Source organism: Crocodylus porosus, unplaced genomic scaffold (assembly GCF_001723895.1).
Source record: "Crocodylus porosus isolate Cpor-Errol unplaced genomic scaffold, CroPor_comp1, whole genome shotgun sequence".
NCBI classification, from domain to species: domain Eukaryota; kingdom Metazoa; phylum Chordata; order Crocodylia; family Crocodylidae; genus Crocodylus; species Crocodylus porosus.
The window spans coordinates 1,781,063-1,796,305 of NW_017728935.1; the positions used below are offsets into that span (position 1 = coordinate 1,781,063).

Sequence of the window (15,243 nt, forward strand, 5' to 3'; positions counted from 1 at the left end):
AAATTCGCGCACACACACGCACACTTTCACACATGCACGCACAGCCTCACTCATGCACACACACACACGCAGACAAGCACGCATGACAGACTCATACATGCGCACGCACACAGACACACTCCTGCACGCGCACAGACGCGCACACACACACACACACAGTGACTCGGGCATATGCACACGCACACTCGTGCGCGCACACGCTGCGCGGGGACCGGTGCAGCTCACCTCTGGGCTCCAGCACCCACTCCTTCCCTTTGTCTGCGCTCCCCCTGCCCCTCTCGTTCATGCGACAAGGTTAAAAAGCGGAGGCCCTTGCTCTTGCGGGGGCCCACTATGCCCTGTCTGGAGAGGGGTTGCTCTGTAATTGGTCGGGGTCCTCCTATAACCCCAGGTCCAGTGATGATCAAGAGGCACAATCCCTAATTAAAGCAAGTCTCCAGGTTTCTCCCTCCCTCCCCCCCTCCCTCCCCAAAATTTGACTAAAAGAAAGCGCTGGTGCTCCATTGGACCCTGGACAGGAGCATTGTGACTCATTTCCTGTGTGCGGTCCAAAAATCAGGCCCAGCCTTGTTTTTTCCAGAACTGAAAACCCTAAATATAATAGCGAAGCAAAGTGGGGCTTGGGGAAAGTTGGACAAGGCACTCCCTGGCCTGATCCCATGAAAACAAATGCTGGGATGCTTGTCTCTCTACCAAGTACAGTTGGCTCCACGGAGCTGCATTATTTTTATTAGAGCAATAAAACAGTCCACATGAAACTGCAGAGCGGCCTGTCAGCAAAGCCTTTGCTGGAGAAAGGGATCCAGCTCGAGATTTGTTGTTCTCTTCCATGATGTCGAACTCCTGCTGCTCCGGATCTCTGCTGGCTTGGAGCAGGAAGGAGGGCAGATCAGACGTCGGCAAAGCGTGGGGGCTGCTCGCCTAGGCTCCGCATCCTAGACCCTGCACGTATAAAAGGAAAGCTCGTGTGATACTGACTGATCGTGCCCCGGTGCATCGCGGTGTTTTCCGTTCTCAGAAAGGAACATCCAAGGCCTCGCTATTGCAGAGAGGTAGGCTTATCCAGTAAGCGCAGGAATTTGAGTGTAATCCAAGTGGGTGAATGTAAGCATGTGCTCAGCTGTTTGTAGGATCTGGGCTATGAGGAGCTAACACCACTGTGATCCAACCTGAAAAGTGAACCGTGAAATGGCTCGAGCAGAGGGGAAGTGCATGTTGGAGAGAGAGCAAGCTGACTGTCCAGCCCGTCTGGGATCTGTACAGGGAAGGCTCCCACCTGCCTGACAGCGTATGCGTGGCTCAGGAACAGCATCCACAATTGTTCTGGGATCTCCGTGGCATACACCTGCTGTCCTGGGGCCCAAGGCTGCCTGCTGGTGACCCATCCCGTGGGCCTGGCCCTGTGGCAGGTGTGTAGTAGTATAGCTTATCGGCCTGTGGGTCTGGGTTTCCCCTTCTCATACCAGGGCGTCCCTGAGGGGTGAGTCCATTCTGCTGAACAGTCAGCCTAGGATGGATTCATCTCTGGCGTACCCGGATAGGAATCGGTATGTCGCGTGGCAGCCAGTGCAGTGCAGCATGGGCAGGGGACACAGTCTCTAGAGACATCTGGCAGCCCCTAGGTCCCCCCCTAGGCACAGCATTGCTGGGCTGGGTGCTACACTTTGCCCAGGATGCTTGCCATGATTTGGGCCTGGGGGGGGTGGCAGGGAGACGAGCAAAGGGCTCTTTTCTCGGCAGCCACCGCCAAATCCGGGAGCAGGAGGGATGGATGTAATGGTTGGGAGTTCTCCAGAAGATCCCGCTGAGGTCAGCTACGGGAGTGACGGTGCCAGGGAGAGCCCGTCCAACATGCCTGGCAACATCCCTGAGGCAGGGGGGTGGGAAGGGAGCTGACGGGTCTGGCTCCATTTCCCTGTGTCTGTGGGGTTGAGCTTGCCCTCTGCTTGTGTTTTTTCTCCCACTCTTGCTTTGCTCAGTCCAGTCCAGGGCCTGTCCTGTCATGCAGCCTCACAATTCTTGTGCCTCAGCTCTTTCCTTGGCTCGATGTTGATTGTGCCCTGCATGCATCAGGGGAGCTGCGCTGTTAGCTGACACTTGGAGGGCGGAGAAGGAGGGGACCAAGGCTGGCTGAGTCCGGCGTCCCTTTTTGTGGTACTCGCTGCATGTGACACTGCAACCTGATCTGTGATGCAATAGTGTGATGCAGGTGGAGAAGATGACCCTACAATTTTGCTGGCACTGGGCTTGCACACAGTGTGGGGAAGGGGAATTTGCTGGTACGTCTTTCCTGTAGGAAAGGGGGATTCTCCATGGCGGGGGAGAACTCCACCCACCTGAAGTGGAGAGGATGGAGGACGTGCTGGGCTGGGGATGTTTTGGCTCTTGTTGGATGCCTGTTCTTAACTGTTAGGTGCTGCGATCTTGCACAGAGTTTCACTTGTGCATAGCCCAGATAGCTCCTGCAGCTGTCCTAATGCTGCTGGTGATTACGTAGCTAATGGACTGCGGGAGGTTTGGCCTTCCTCTGTAGCAGGGGCGCATGGGTCTCTTGCTTGCATCTCTCAGCTCTGTTCTAACCATCTGGCAGTATTGGGGCATTGACAGTGCCCTCCACCCCTGCTTTATCTGCCACTAAGTGTGGATCCAGAGTTGTGCAAAGGGGGGTGCAGTCACAGCAGCCATCTGGCTGCACGTCTGCTGGCTGAGCCTGGGGCTCTTGGCGGTGAAGGATGTGTGACTGTGCCACTGCCCCCCCTTGGGTCCGCCCTGCCTGTGCCCATTTAGGGTGTTTGTGGTGTTTCAGAGTAATGTGTCTTGTGCAGTTTCAGGGTTGGCTTAGACAAGCGCTTGTCCGGGGATGGTTTGGAGAGGACTGACCCTGCCTGGAGCAGGGGGTTGGATGAGATGTGACCTCCTGAGGGCCCCACCGGCCCTGCTTTTGTATGAGTTTATGACTTCATGTTGTACGCACCTCCTGAATATACAAGGACCCAGATATTTCACTATCATGAGGGACTGTGGGAGCGGTTACCACGCTATGGAGATCTGTGGGGTGTGGGAATACAGCTGGCTTGTGTGTGCCCTGATACAGGTCCATGCTGAGATCTGCTTGCTCAGGGGAGTCAGAGGAGAGGCTGATCATATGTTTCTTGACGGTTTTCTAAGCTTCGAAGGCCCCATTTGCATAGGAACCCAGAACCCAGCGTGCTGAGCTGCAATTTGGCCGTGTGCGTCACGAGCGGCTTTGAAAGCCTGGCCTCGGTTTTGCGCGACGCTCGCTTGAGAAGACGGCACTGAGTGATTCTGATACCTGACCGCAGCTGGTCTGGGCCCCAGGGAAGTGGAAGGTGCCTTCCCTCGCTGTGTGAACCGACGTGCGCCGCTGAGCTGCAGTGCCCAAACAGGAAACGGAAGGCTGCTTCTTCTGCAGAAAGCTCCTGCATCGTGCAGGCTTGCACAGCCCGTGGCATCGCCGCGCCGGTGCTCCTGAGCGCAAGTACGTGAGAGCACTGGCGTATGCGATGCTCCGGGCTGGCTGGAGAGCGCTGCCTTGGTGCTGCTTTGGGAGAAGTGGATGCTGGGCCAGGTTTTAAGTCTTTGCTTCTTGATCTGTGCAGGCAGGCATGGGAGAAGGTCACACCCCAGCCTCCTAGGTGAGGAGGAAGAGCAAGGTGTAGCCCCTGCTCGGAGCAGTGAGCCACAAACACCAGCTGCACCTGCTTCCTTCCTTGCGAGACAACACAGTATGTGCCGCCTCTTGGGTGGGGTACAGGGAGGATACGGCCATTTCTCCAGCCTGGTTCCCTTTACCCTAAAGGGACCTCGGCTCTGTGGTCCCCCCGGCTGGAGGCAGCAGGACCCTAATCACCCTGCCGGCTCAGATCCCCTGTGCTCCCTGCCTGGCTCGCGCTTTACCTTGCCCCTGGCCGTGCAGCGTTCTGCACCTGCATGGGGAGAGGACAGCCGACGCTTCCTGGGAGCCGACAGCCACCTGACCCCTATTGACTTTTAAGGGCTGCTAGGGACCATTGTTATCCTGCAGCCTGGGGGTCCTGCAAGGCATGGGCCAGAGACCCTCTTCCTGCACCGAGCCCCCTTCTCCGGGTTGGGCTTGAGCATATGCTTTGGGACTGCCTGAGCTCTGGCCCCCCAGCAGCAGGCAGCATTAGTTGCCCTCGACCTTGCAAAGTTGGCTAAGCCCATTGCTAGGACATAGCAAGGTCTCACATCTGTGGCCTGAAGAATGCACCAGGGCTCCTGGGACGCGGCCCCATGGGAGGAATAGCCAGGAACCGGGCTATAGCATGCAAGAAGCCGAGGCCTTGGTGCCCTGCAAGGCCCCTGGCTGCACAAGCCCAGCAACATTGCAGCTGTTTGACCTGTGGGGATTTCCCATCCTGGCCTGCTCCACCTTCCCGTGGCAGGATTTCCTCCCAGAGTGGAAGTGCGCAGGGGAGTAAAGGGCTTCTGGCACGAGCAGCTTTGCATCCTGCCTTTTCCATAGGGCCTTGGTTGAAGCTGGACTTAGCTCTGCTATTAATAGGAAACACGTTGGCTTCCAGAGAAAGAAAGCGTCATGCATCTGTAAGGACCTGAGAGCCCTGGCTGTCCTGAGGGTGCCTTGAGGTGTGTGTATCAATCAGTGTCCGGTGGGAAATGCTGGACTGATTGGTGTAACACTTCCCAGGCTGTCATCCAGGCAGTATGATCCTAGTACCTGGGTCCTTAGACGGTGCTGGTCCTTTTCCTCTTCCGGCGATGTGATTGATAAGGAGCTTGAAGGGTTGCTCTAAGCAGTTTGGGACTCTTCAGCTGGATGTCACTTTGTCTTTAGCTCCAGTTCCCATCCCGCGAGGGACTGAGCAGCCGTGATGCTTGTGAGGCCTTTCTGGCCTAGCCACGTAGCTCCCTGGATCCCTGCAGGTAGCGGGAGGCGCTAGCACCAAATTGGCTGAGATTCTCACGTGATCTTGGACGCTTTCATATGTGAGTGCCAGAGCAGAGACCCTTGTACAACAGCGTGATATTCAGATGGTGTCAGTGTGCCTAGAGCAGAGGGAAACAGTGCCAGGGGCATGGATCAGAGAAAGGAGAGTTGTTGCAACTGGCTCTATTCTGCACTGACACAAGTCTGGGAAATGCTGTCATTCTTCTCCACTAGCAATTAGCACCTTGACACTAATAAATACCTCTGGTTTGCATATCCTGTGGTTGATTTCCCTGTTGTCAGGGGTTGAGCTGCGCGAGGCCTTTACAAATCTACACCGATGCACTGCTCTGCGATTTAGTAAGCACGGTGGGGAGGGGTGTTGGTTGTAGCTGTGCTGATCTAAGGACATAAGCAGACAAGGTTCTTTGGGTAAATGTGGTATCTTTTATTAGACCAGCTAAATAGTTGGAAAAATTGCTCTTTGCAAGCTTTTGGGTACAAACACCCTTTTTCAGGCATAGGAAGAGCCTGGGGACTGGGGCACTGTCTGGTAACCTCTTGGAATTGCCTACACTGGCCAGAATAGAGCAGGGGATAGCACAGCTCCCACCCTATCTGCCTTTGGTGTAGGTGGGAGCTGTACTTTGGCCAGTGGGGCTTTTATCAGCAAAGTAGCCCCCTGCAGGGAAGGAAGCCAGGCACCGGTGCCGTCTAAATCTGGCTGCAGCTGGCGTGTCCCTGAGCCCATCAGAGCAGAGCTGGATGGGGTGGAGCTGTGCAGTCCATTGCGGGGTGAGTTGGTTGGGACACTTGTTTTCCCTGCCGAAGCTCTGGATACAAAGGGAGAATTTTCTCCATTCCCCTCGAACTTTTGGGTTTTCACCAGAAGCTCATTCGAAAACCGTCATGCACTGGAAACCAAATGAAACCCTCGGGTTTTGCTTTTCTGATGCAAAAGCTGGGGATTGTCAACAAAACCCAGAAAGTTCAGATCTTCCAGTTTTGTGGCGCAAGCCTCTTTCAGTTCATGATCAGATCAGAGCCTCCACACGCGGCCCTCCCCCACGCTGTCCTCTGCCTGGTCCGCGCTGCTTGTCCTGTTGGATGTCGCCCTTCCCATTCAGGGCATGACCGTAACCCACGGATGGGAGCCTTTCCTCTGTCTTCAACAGGCTTCGAGTCCAGCCCATTCATCCCCTACTTGCTCACTCTGTCGCTCTCTCCCCACATACACAATACACCTCTTGTTGAGCCAATGATGCAGCTTTTCCATGTGGCACTAAAACAAAACACATCTTGCCCTCGCTCCCAGATAAAATGCAGGCGGTCCAGAAGCCGAGGCTGCCTGGGTGCTGCGCTGTCGCCCTGCGAAGCCGGCCTCCTCTCGAGCTGCCTGCGTCGGCCTCCTTTGCACACGCTGCTGCTTCTCATTTATGTGTTTGTTTCTCTGGGGGGTCTGGGAGCTGCTCTCTCTGTAGCGGGGGGAAATGCACCTTTCCACCATGCTGCCCCTGCCCCACAATCTCTCATCTTGGAGCCGTGCTGGGTTTGAGTCCTGTCTCTGCCACAGATTCTCTCTGTGACCTCAGGCAAGTCACTTGACCTTCCCGTGTTTCCACCTCCCCTCTGTAACACAGGAAGAATAATCCTTCCTTTCTCAGCTTGTCTAGCTAGATTGTTCTCTCTATGAAACAGGGACTGTTTCTTTCTTTATATTTGTACAGAGCCTAACACAGCAAAGCCTTGATTTCAGCGAGGCGCACTGTGCACTGCCGTAGGCAGAGGGCGACTAACAGTGCTCATCTGTCTCATGGGAACCCAGGTTTATCGCCTGTTCCCAAATCTCCTTGTCCGAGCAGGAGAATGAGAGCGTGGAAAACGCAACTTCTTCTGGAGGAATGAGTCACGGCACAACTTTTTCGGCCCTTCACTGGAGGTATCAAATGGAACTGGGTGGAGATTTCCCATCAAAATGGACGGGGGATAGAGAAAAAGCCGTTTTCATGTCAAGCAAAGCACTTCCCAAAGGGCCAGTTTCAAGGCACTGAAGCATTTTGCTAACAGTGGCACAACCTGCTTCCACGGTTTCAGCCTGTGCTTTGCCTGGAAACAGCTTTCGGAATGAAATTCCCTTTTTTGATATTCAGGAGAGAGAGTTAGGGGAGTGAAAGGTCCATCAATATGGAAGTGAAATCCTGATACTGGTGGTGTTGAGATTGACCCAAACCAAAGGGGGGAGTTTATAGACTTTCATTTCAAGGGAAATATCAGCGGGGTTTTGCTTTAGTTCTATTTTCAGTATTTAAAGAAAAAATGGCAATAGCTGAATTTCCCACAACACTGGGAACTAGCAGAGCACTGAGGACTTGGCGAGACTTGGTAGCTGATCTACGTGGCTGTGCTCCCAGTAGTCTTGCCTCCAGTAGTTTTGTGGGAGGCGAAGGACAGGGACAGAGGAGCTCGATTTTATTTTTCCAACCATCTTCCAATTAGGGATATTAATTGGCCTCCAGTGGAACGTAGAGACCAGAACCTCGCTGCGCTAGGTGCTGCAGACAGGAAGAGAGAGGCCATGCCCTGCAGAGCGTGGACCTGGAACAGATCAGATGGGGAGCAGTGGCAGAGCTAGAAACAGTTCCCAGGACTCTGGCTCCGTGTCTGGTACTCTATTCAGGACCTCGCAAGCCCTGGGAAGGACCTTTCGAGATGCAGAGGCAGCTTGTTGAGGGAGCCATGGCCAGCCTCTGGCTCTGGGCTGGGAAGGCGGCTGCTTGGACCCAGTTCAGTGGGGTGGTGCGAGGATGGATGGGACCTGCAACCCACAGGGTGAAAGCCGGTGCTTTATCCTGCTCAGGCCGGCCCCTCCCTCCGCCTGATTTTCAATGGGTGGGAACTGTCTCCCCTTTATAGGCATAGCCCCCATCTCCCTGGTCTGCACAGCATGGGGAGGTGCCTCCACGGCCTCTGTTTGATGTCCGCCCAGATGCTTCAGACCATTTCTAGCTGCCTCTGAAAAGCAGCTGGGCAGGGGGAGGGGAGCAAGCCCCCATGCTTCGATTCCCTCTGCAAGGCTGTCTTGGCTCCCCTCTTCCTAGCCAAGCTCCAGCAGCAGCAGCTCCATAACAGAGCCTGGCGCTGCCTCCAGCGCCAGGGCTGGGGGGAGCAGGGGATGGGGAGGGGGAGAGTTTGCTCTGCTGTGAATTCCCACAGACTGGAGCACGATTTTCTGCTTGGCTTCCCTAGTTGCTCCCCAGAGCGGAGCAGGTGGCGCTCAGCTGCTGGGAGCAGAGCTGCATGCAGCAGGCTGCTCGCGTTTGGGGCGGGGTAACTCCTCCCGCACGCAGGCGCGGGTCCCCCGGCGCAATGGGTCACCCATCCTCGTCCTCCCCCGGCCCCTCCTGGTGACTTCTTTGGCTTCTCTCTCAGCTCTGCGTTCACGCTGCTGTCCCTGCTTCCCTGCCAGGCAGCGGGGAGCCAGGGGGGTCAGATCCGCCATGTGCAATGCTGCCTCTGTCCTTGGGGCTTTGCTGCTGTTACAGGGGCACAGGCTTGCTTCCAATCCCGCTATGTCATCTGTGGAGCACACAGTGCAGTCCTGGGCACAGCCAGTGCAGCTCGCCGGTGGTTGCTGAAGGCCTGTGGATGAACACAAGTTGTTTCCAGTGTTTCCCAGTTGTACCTGGCTCGAGGCACTGGGGTGATCAAATGGTGACCAGAGCCTGTGGGCTCGACGTGGGGAGAAACAGCTCTGGTTTGGCTGCAGTGCTAGCTAGAAAGGGGAGCAGGGGGCAAAGCCGAGTGACTTCTGAATAGCCCCCGGGTTTCCAGAACCTGGTCGGGGCTGAGGCTGGTTTTTGCAGGGAGCCTCGGACTGTACCCATCTGTGTCTGAGGATCGCCAGGGCAGTGCTGTGCTCCTCAGGCGTGAGGCTTCTCGTCGTCAGGGGCTTTCTCTGCCAGTTGCTTTGGGGAGGGAGAGTGCGTGAGAAGCCCCGGGGGCAGAGACGGGGAGGACAGGCCCTGATAGTGCCCTCAGCCAGGTCGGGACGGATTTGGGTGACAGGGCAATGTACCTGGTAACCTGGGCCCATGGGGGTGCAGAGGTGAGCAGTTCCAAACCGTGGGGCAGCCCCACTGCACGCATCCCTGCATCGGCCCAGCCACGCACGACTGAGAGAGAGGAGTTGCTCAAAAGGGGCAAGCCAGGCCTTGCTGCCTCTCCTCCTGCAGAGCTGCAGCCTGCTTGGTCTGCCTGGCTGTTTGCTCCTCTGCCTGTGACCCCAGTCACCCCTCAACTGCATCTGCCTGGTGATGGAGGGCATTGCATGGGCTCCTGCAGGAACCTATCTGCGTGGGGGGAGGCGGATGTCCTGTGGCACAGAGCTGCTGCCAAGCCAGGATGGAGACATGGGTGAGTGACTAGCACCAAGCTATTCGTTAGCTAATTTGCCAGCCCCAAATGGATGTGGACCAGATCTTCCCATGGGCTCAGCCCTTTTCATGAACAGTGTTGGAAAATTCCCCCCATCCCTGGGGAAGCAATGGGAGCTGCTGAGTTCTTCCAAAAAACCCGCCTGCGTCATGCTGATGGCTGCATCCCTCCATGCGAGGTGCCCCTCGTGGGTCTCAGCCCCTGAGCCATCATCGCAGTATCATCTCTTCTGGTCTCCTCCCTCTGGCTTACATTTCCGTGTGGGGCAGCTCCTGCCTATCTCTTCTCTTATCAACCCTATGCCTCAGGGCTCAGCTGGCCACAAAGTGACGGAGGGATCAGGCACCACTTTCCCCTATTCTGTAATTGCTCATAAAGCAGTTTCGGGAGCACCAGATGCTGGAGGTAGGATATTGGATTTGAGTCAGACTTTATCGGCGCGGGCAGCGCAGGGCGCATCTGTTAGCGGAGACACTTCATCGGCTGTGTAATCAGGTTGTAGTTAAGTAGCAGCCCTGCTGGGAGAGCTTAACTCATGTGGGAAAGTCCGGTAACAATAGAGCACACCTGGTCAGCCCAAATGTGGGAGGTGACCTTGGGTTTTGTGGCTGGCAGCCAGGGCTGCCTTGTTTTTAGAGGATCACCTGGGCTGCCGGGCTAAAGTCCCCGATAACAGTGAGCTGGCTGCAGCACTCCACTTCCTGTCGCTCCTAAAGCAGTCGTCAGAGGCTGATGCTAGATCTCCCTTCCTTAAAGCATTCATGACTTCCTCCTTCATTAAATCAAGGGTAATTTTTCTATGGACTTGAACAGGCTTCGGATCAAACCCTCATTCTTCCTAGCCTCACAGCAGAGATGCGGAGTTGGGAGGTACGTTTATGCAGGCAGCTCTGTATCAGCTATTGCTGGTCGAAGAATAGCTACTGGGAAGCAGTGCCTGGGTGTTGGGTCAGGACCTACCAATTTTCAGTGCAATGCAAGGCTCACATAATAATGGAGGAATTCCAAGGGGGTCTTTCAGGTATCACAGCCCACTCCCAAACTATCCTCAAAAGAACAGTAAACCTGCTTTCTCTGAGTCTGCTGGGACTTAATAACTAGCATCTGGTCTCTGTAACCCAAATGAGAGCCTTGGACCTGGTCTGCTCGCAGACTTTGTGCTGACGGAGCCATTTCATTTAAGGCTGTGATTTTTTTCCCCCACCTCTGGAATTATACTCCTATAACCCCTAAAGGTAGATGCGGTTATACCAGAATAAAGATTCCTCATACTGGTTTAATTTATTCCCCTTCCCATAGAGGGGGGGAACCTGTTAACTCTCTTCTGTACCAGCATAACTGAGGGGACGTGGCAGAGAGAGGGGGTGAGCTTGAGCCTGGGGCTGGACTTGTGCTATAAGCTGTCCCCACTCAACTACGCTGGGTCCCTGGTCACTCCCTGGCCACTGGTCATTCTAGCTGGAGGATGTCAAAGGCCACCGGGGTAATGGTGACAACATCATGCCCTTGTGTGCTGTTGGCTACAGAAACCGGTGTGCTCATGTGATGGGCTATTGAGGCTCAGGCGGCCCGTCATACCAGTATAGCTACATTCACGCAAGGAGGGTTGTACTGCTTAACCTGTGCTGGGAAGGTGAAAGTGGAACAGGTTTTGTGCGCCGTCACACCCTTAGATGGGATTCACTTAAAGCTCCCGTGAACCAGTTCTGAACCTGAAGGGCTGTGACTACCCTGGCTACAAACAAACAGACCTGCACAGTTCCCCTGTTCGCTTCAGGATCGGATTTGGCCCCAAATATCTAAGCCCAAGTAAGGACAGTTGCCAACAGCTCAGGCTTTGTTGCCGATCAGTTGAAACCCCGGCTGTTTGTCTCCGACCGAGAGCTGCTGTGGATTGTTTGCAGCCATGGGAGGTTGTGGGCGAACCAACCGCTCTGGTATGTGAAAAATAAAGTCTGTGGGTACTACCAAAATCCAGAGCTTTTGGAGACGGCGTATTGAAAGTCCTGCCCAAAAGCTCCCCTTCTTCCCATCTTTTGTGTTTAATTCGGAGTCTTTCCAAGGGGGGGGGCGTGTAATTTTCTGTAAAAACGTCACTGGACACCCTCTGAGACAAACCCACAGAGAAACCCTGGCATGATTGACTGCCGTTGTGCTAGCTGTCTAGCGATAAGAGGAAAAAAGAGGAAAAAAGCAAAAAATGTCGTCAAAGGGGAGTTCTGGTTCAGGGATAGGAATGTCGAGATATTTGGTTTCTCCAGACGTCCTGGGATGTCTCTGCTGTCACGCCCCAGCCCTTCTGTGTGCTTTTAATTGAACAGATTTTCATTGTTGCCGACCACAAATGTTCTAAAACTCGTAAGATTGGCTGAAAAGTCACGTTCCAATTTATTTTTAAAAATCAGCGTGAGTTTCTTTGATTGGCCTCACAGTAGCAGGAGGTTCAAGTTTTGTGTTCTTCAGATCCAGCGCACGCACAGGAGCAGAAGCTGCTGTTTTTTTTTCCCTTCCTAAATGGACACTGAGATTTTTCACCTAAATCACATGACTCCAGGCCCTGGAGCTCTAAGAAAGGCACCAGCTCTTCTGAGAGAGCTGGCAACATTGGGTTGAGCTGAAAGTGGATGGAGAGACCTCAGGCTGAGGATATCAGTTGCCGGATTTGCAAAGTACTTAAGCACCCATTGAATTTATAATCCTGTGAATGGTCCAGCTGAAGTCCCAGGGCTCCTCATTGCTCTCCAGTGCTTTGCTGCTTCCCAGTCCAACTCCAGTTAGCAGGTTTGGTTTCAGTGTCTTTTGGGCATGGCAGGTTGGATGTGGCTTCTTGCTTGCAGCAAAGTGTCTTTCCCAGGTGGCTCGGGAGAGCCTGTGTGAAATCGCTCCTTGTCTGTGCATGACTCCCTTGCTGGTCAGTGTTCAGCAGGAGGGGAACATGCCTGGAAAGAGGGAAGGGAGTTAAGGAGCAAACCTTCCCTTCTCGCCAGAGCCCACCACCTTCCTGATGGGTGGTCCTCACTGCGGGGTCTCGGGTCAGTTCTCAGCCTCATGGATATCGGTTCTCTGCTTGCAGAGGGACCTCCACACCCAAGGGCACCATGTGCATTGTCATCCTCCTCCTCCTCCTCATTGTGGCGCGTAGTTGCCTTTGTTGGGGACCAGGATCCATTGCACTGGAACAAAAAGGGACAGTCAACACCTGTCTCACTGGCTTGATGAATATTTGTGCTCTGCATTGACCATGTGAAACACTGAGCAGCAGCATCCTCTTTCAGCCCGTGTTCCCCTATAGTTGTCGGCCAGTGCAAACCAAGAACCAAACACCAGCGGGACATCTCGGTGACTGAGCACTCGCGCTGCTGCTACAGACCAGATCTCAGCTGGCTTGTTGGGCTCTTTCTCTCCCTCCTTGGACTGACATTACCACCTGGGAGATGGGGTTAAACTTTAACCCCTAGGAACTTCAATGAGTCTCAGTTCCCTCCCACCGAACCACCTGCTTGCAGATTAATAGATGAGCAAAGGGAAGAAGTCCTCTGAAAGTGGGGCAGAAAATGCTCATTTCAAGGCTCTGCCGTGACCCTGACAAATTGCCAGGAAATTCAAAGTCAGAAAATCCTTTCTATATGTATCGGAGAGTTTTTTTTAAGGAGGAAAATATTATTCTCATTTTTGGAATCTGGTTCCAGCCCCTTCAGCTCCTGGGCTGGGCTCTCCCCGGCTGAACGTCAGCCCTATGTCACTTTTTTAGTAATCTGTTGGGAAGAGAGGGGTGTTTCAATGGAAAGACAGGTGGGTGCTTAGCTAATGCTCCAAGCATGGCCAGAGCAATGGAGGAGGGAGGTATTTGCAGCACTGCGGAGAGGGGAGGACGGATAGCCTATGGAAACTGGAGGGGTGTCCTAAGCCTGGGGCGCAGGGAAGCGCAAAGGCTTGTAGCCAGTATGCTGCAGCCTCGCCATGGGGAGCCCGGGAGACCTGAGGGCAGCAGTAGACCCCTGCTCCCATCTTCGAGGTGGTGAGCCTGGGAGCCGTAGCACGGCTGGTGGTCCAGCGGCTCACCGCGAATCCAGGCAGGCTTCCATGACAGCCCTGCCTTTGGTTTGCCCAAAGGGCCTCACACCTGAGATGGTCTGGACAGGGAGTCTGTTTTGCCAGCCTATTTCTGCCCAGTTCCAGTGCCCGGACCCTGTGCTGGGCCTCGGCACAGTGGTGGACGTTTCACCCCTTGTGCTTGGCTTTTGAAAATTGCCCGTGTACATGGCATCCTGCGGCCTGGACATTGGATGTGCCACCTGGTGAAACAGGAGCAGGGACCGTGCCAGGCCGTGTTGGACACCTGCTGGGATGGCAGGCGTGAGGCAGAGGCGCTGGCTTGGCTTTTTCCTTTTTGCAAGGTCTGGAGGGTGATTAAACCACACGCCAGGGCAGCCACGATTCCTGTAGAGCCGGAACAATCTTTCATGTGGCTTTGCCTCTGCCTTTGATCTTCCTCTGCTGCCCACGCACGTGCCCTCACTGGCTCGCCAGCCTCTGGAGACGGATGGCAGCTCTTACAGTAAGTGAGGTGCAGCCAACTAGGCCAGCTTTTGCCTCCGCTCCGAGTTTGCCTGGCAAAGGCACCGAGACAGCCAGAAAGCCACTCGGTCCCCACTTCAGTCTGTGCACTGGTCGAGACCCAGGCATCACACGGCATCCTGCATAACCGGACCGGCCCAAAACCACTGGCCCGAGGAGAGAGCGGGTTTCCTTCACGGTAGAACATGCCACCCTCCCTGGCCACAGTGGTTTGCTCAATTCTCCATCCACCCAGGCTACAAACATGTTTCAGATTAGTCTCCAGGTTACTGCCTGCACACGTGAGCCACCTGCGCTGGGCTTGCTCGCTGTTTCAGAGCTGTTCAGCTAGAATTGGCTGCGGAAACATTCTCCCCAACCATAAAAAAAACCCCAACCCTACCACACTGAGCACTGAATTTGGTTATTTTTTCCTTCATATTTTCTTTCATATATTCCTTCATATTTCCTTCATATATTCCTTCATAGGATTTTTTCCTAATCCCCATAATCTTGGGATTATTGTCCAAAACCCCAAACTGATCATTTTTTTGTGTGTATAATACTGAGGGTCTTTTTTTTCAGTTGCCAAAGGCCCAGCATTTTCAGCCGAAATGGAAACGGTGTCCGTTTAAAATGTCCTCCCTGTTGAAAAGCCACTTTCCATTTAAAAATATGTCTTGACTGCAAATATCTGAGCAGTGTGGTATTGGCGGAGAGGAGGGGTGGAGTGTGTTGGGGGCAGAGGGGATACATGAACTCTTGGAAATAGAAGTGATGGAGGGTTAATGTAGTGCCCATGTGTTGTGGGGGGGAAATCCTGAGTCTGGGGCAGGCTGTGCCTAGCCCTGCATTGCTGACTAATTGGCTTGGTTTGGACGGCTCCTTGCAGCACTGGCAATAGTCTTGTGGCTGCAATATTGCTGCTGCCTTTGGTTCTGCTGCTTGCTTGACTTTGATAAACCTCCCTAGTTCCCCTGGTTAGCACTGTCTGGAGGCATTGGCCGTCACTGCCTGAAGACTGAGTTGTTTTTGGCAGGGCACTGGCTGCTTTGGGTGCCTGGGAAAGGGATAGGATTACTGGTCGAATGGAGTGCCGGGTGAAAGCGTTTCCCTTGACAAGGCTGTTGGGCGTCTACATGTGGAGCGACTTTGGCAGGTCTCAGTCCAGTTCCTACTGGACTGGTGTCCCTGTCCCTGTCCAGGGTCTCAAGAGACAGTCTGCGTTACAGTCTCAGATATCTTCAGGGTGTCCTTCCAGACCACTGTTGACCCACACAGGACCAGCAGCACATGCAAAGCAGTCTTTCCCGATGCCCTTG

General features: G+C 54.3%; 1 protein-coding gene across 1 annotated transcript in view; it reads left to right on the forward strand.

Moving 5' to 3' along the window:
* Positions 1-6,681: 6,681 nt before the first annotated feature.
* The window catches only part of PIK3C2B (phosphatidylinositol-4-phosphate 3-kinase catalytic subunit type 2 beta), a 50,545-nt gene continuing 41,983 nt past the window's right edge, over positions 6,682-15,243 (forward strand). The window contains exon 1 of the mRNA XM_019546592.1: positions 6,682-6,869. The gene's annotated coding sequence lies outside the window, so the exon portion shown is untranslated. The remainder of the gene's footprint in view (positions 6,870-15,243) is intronic.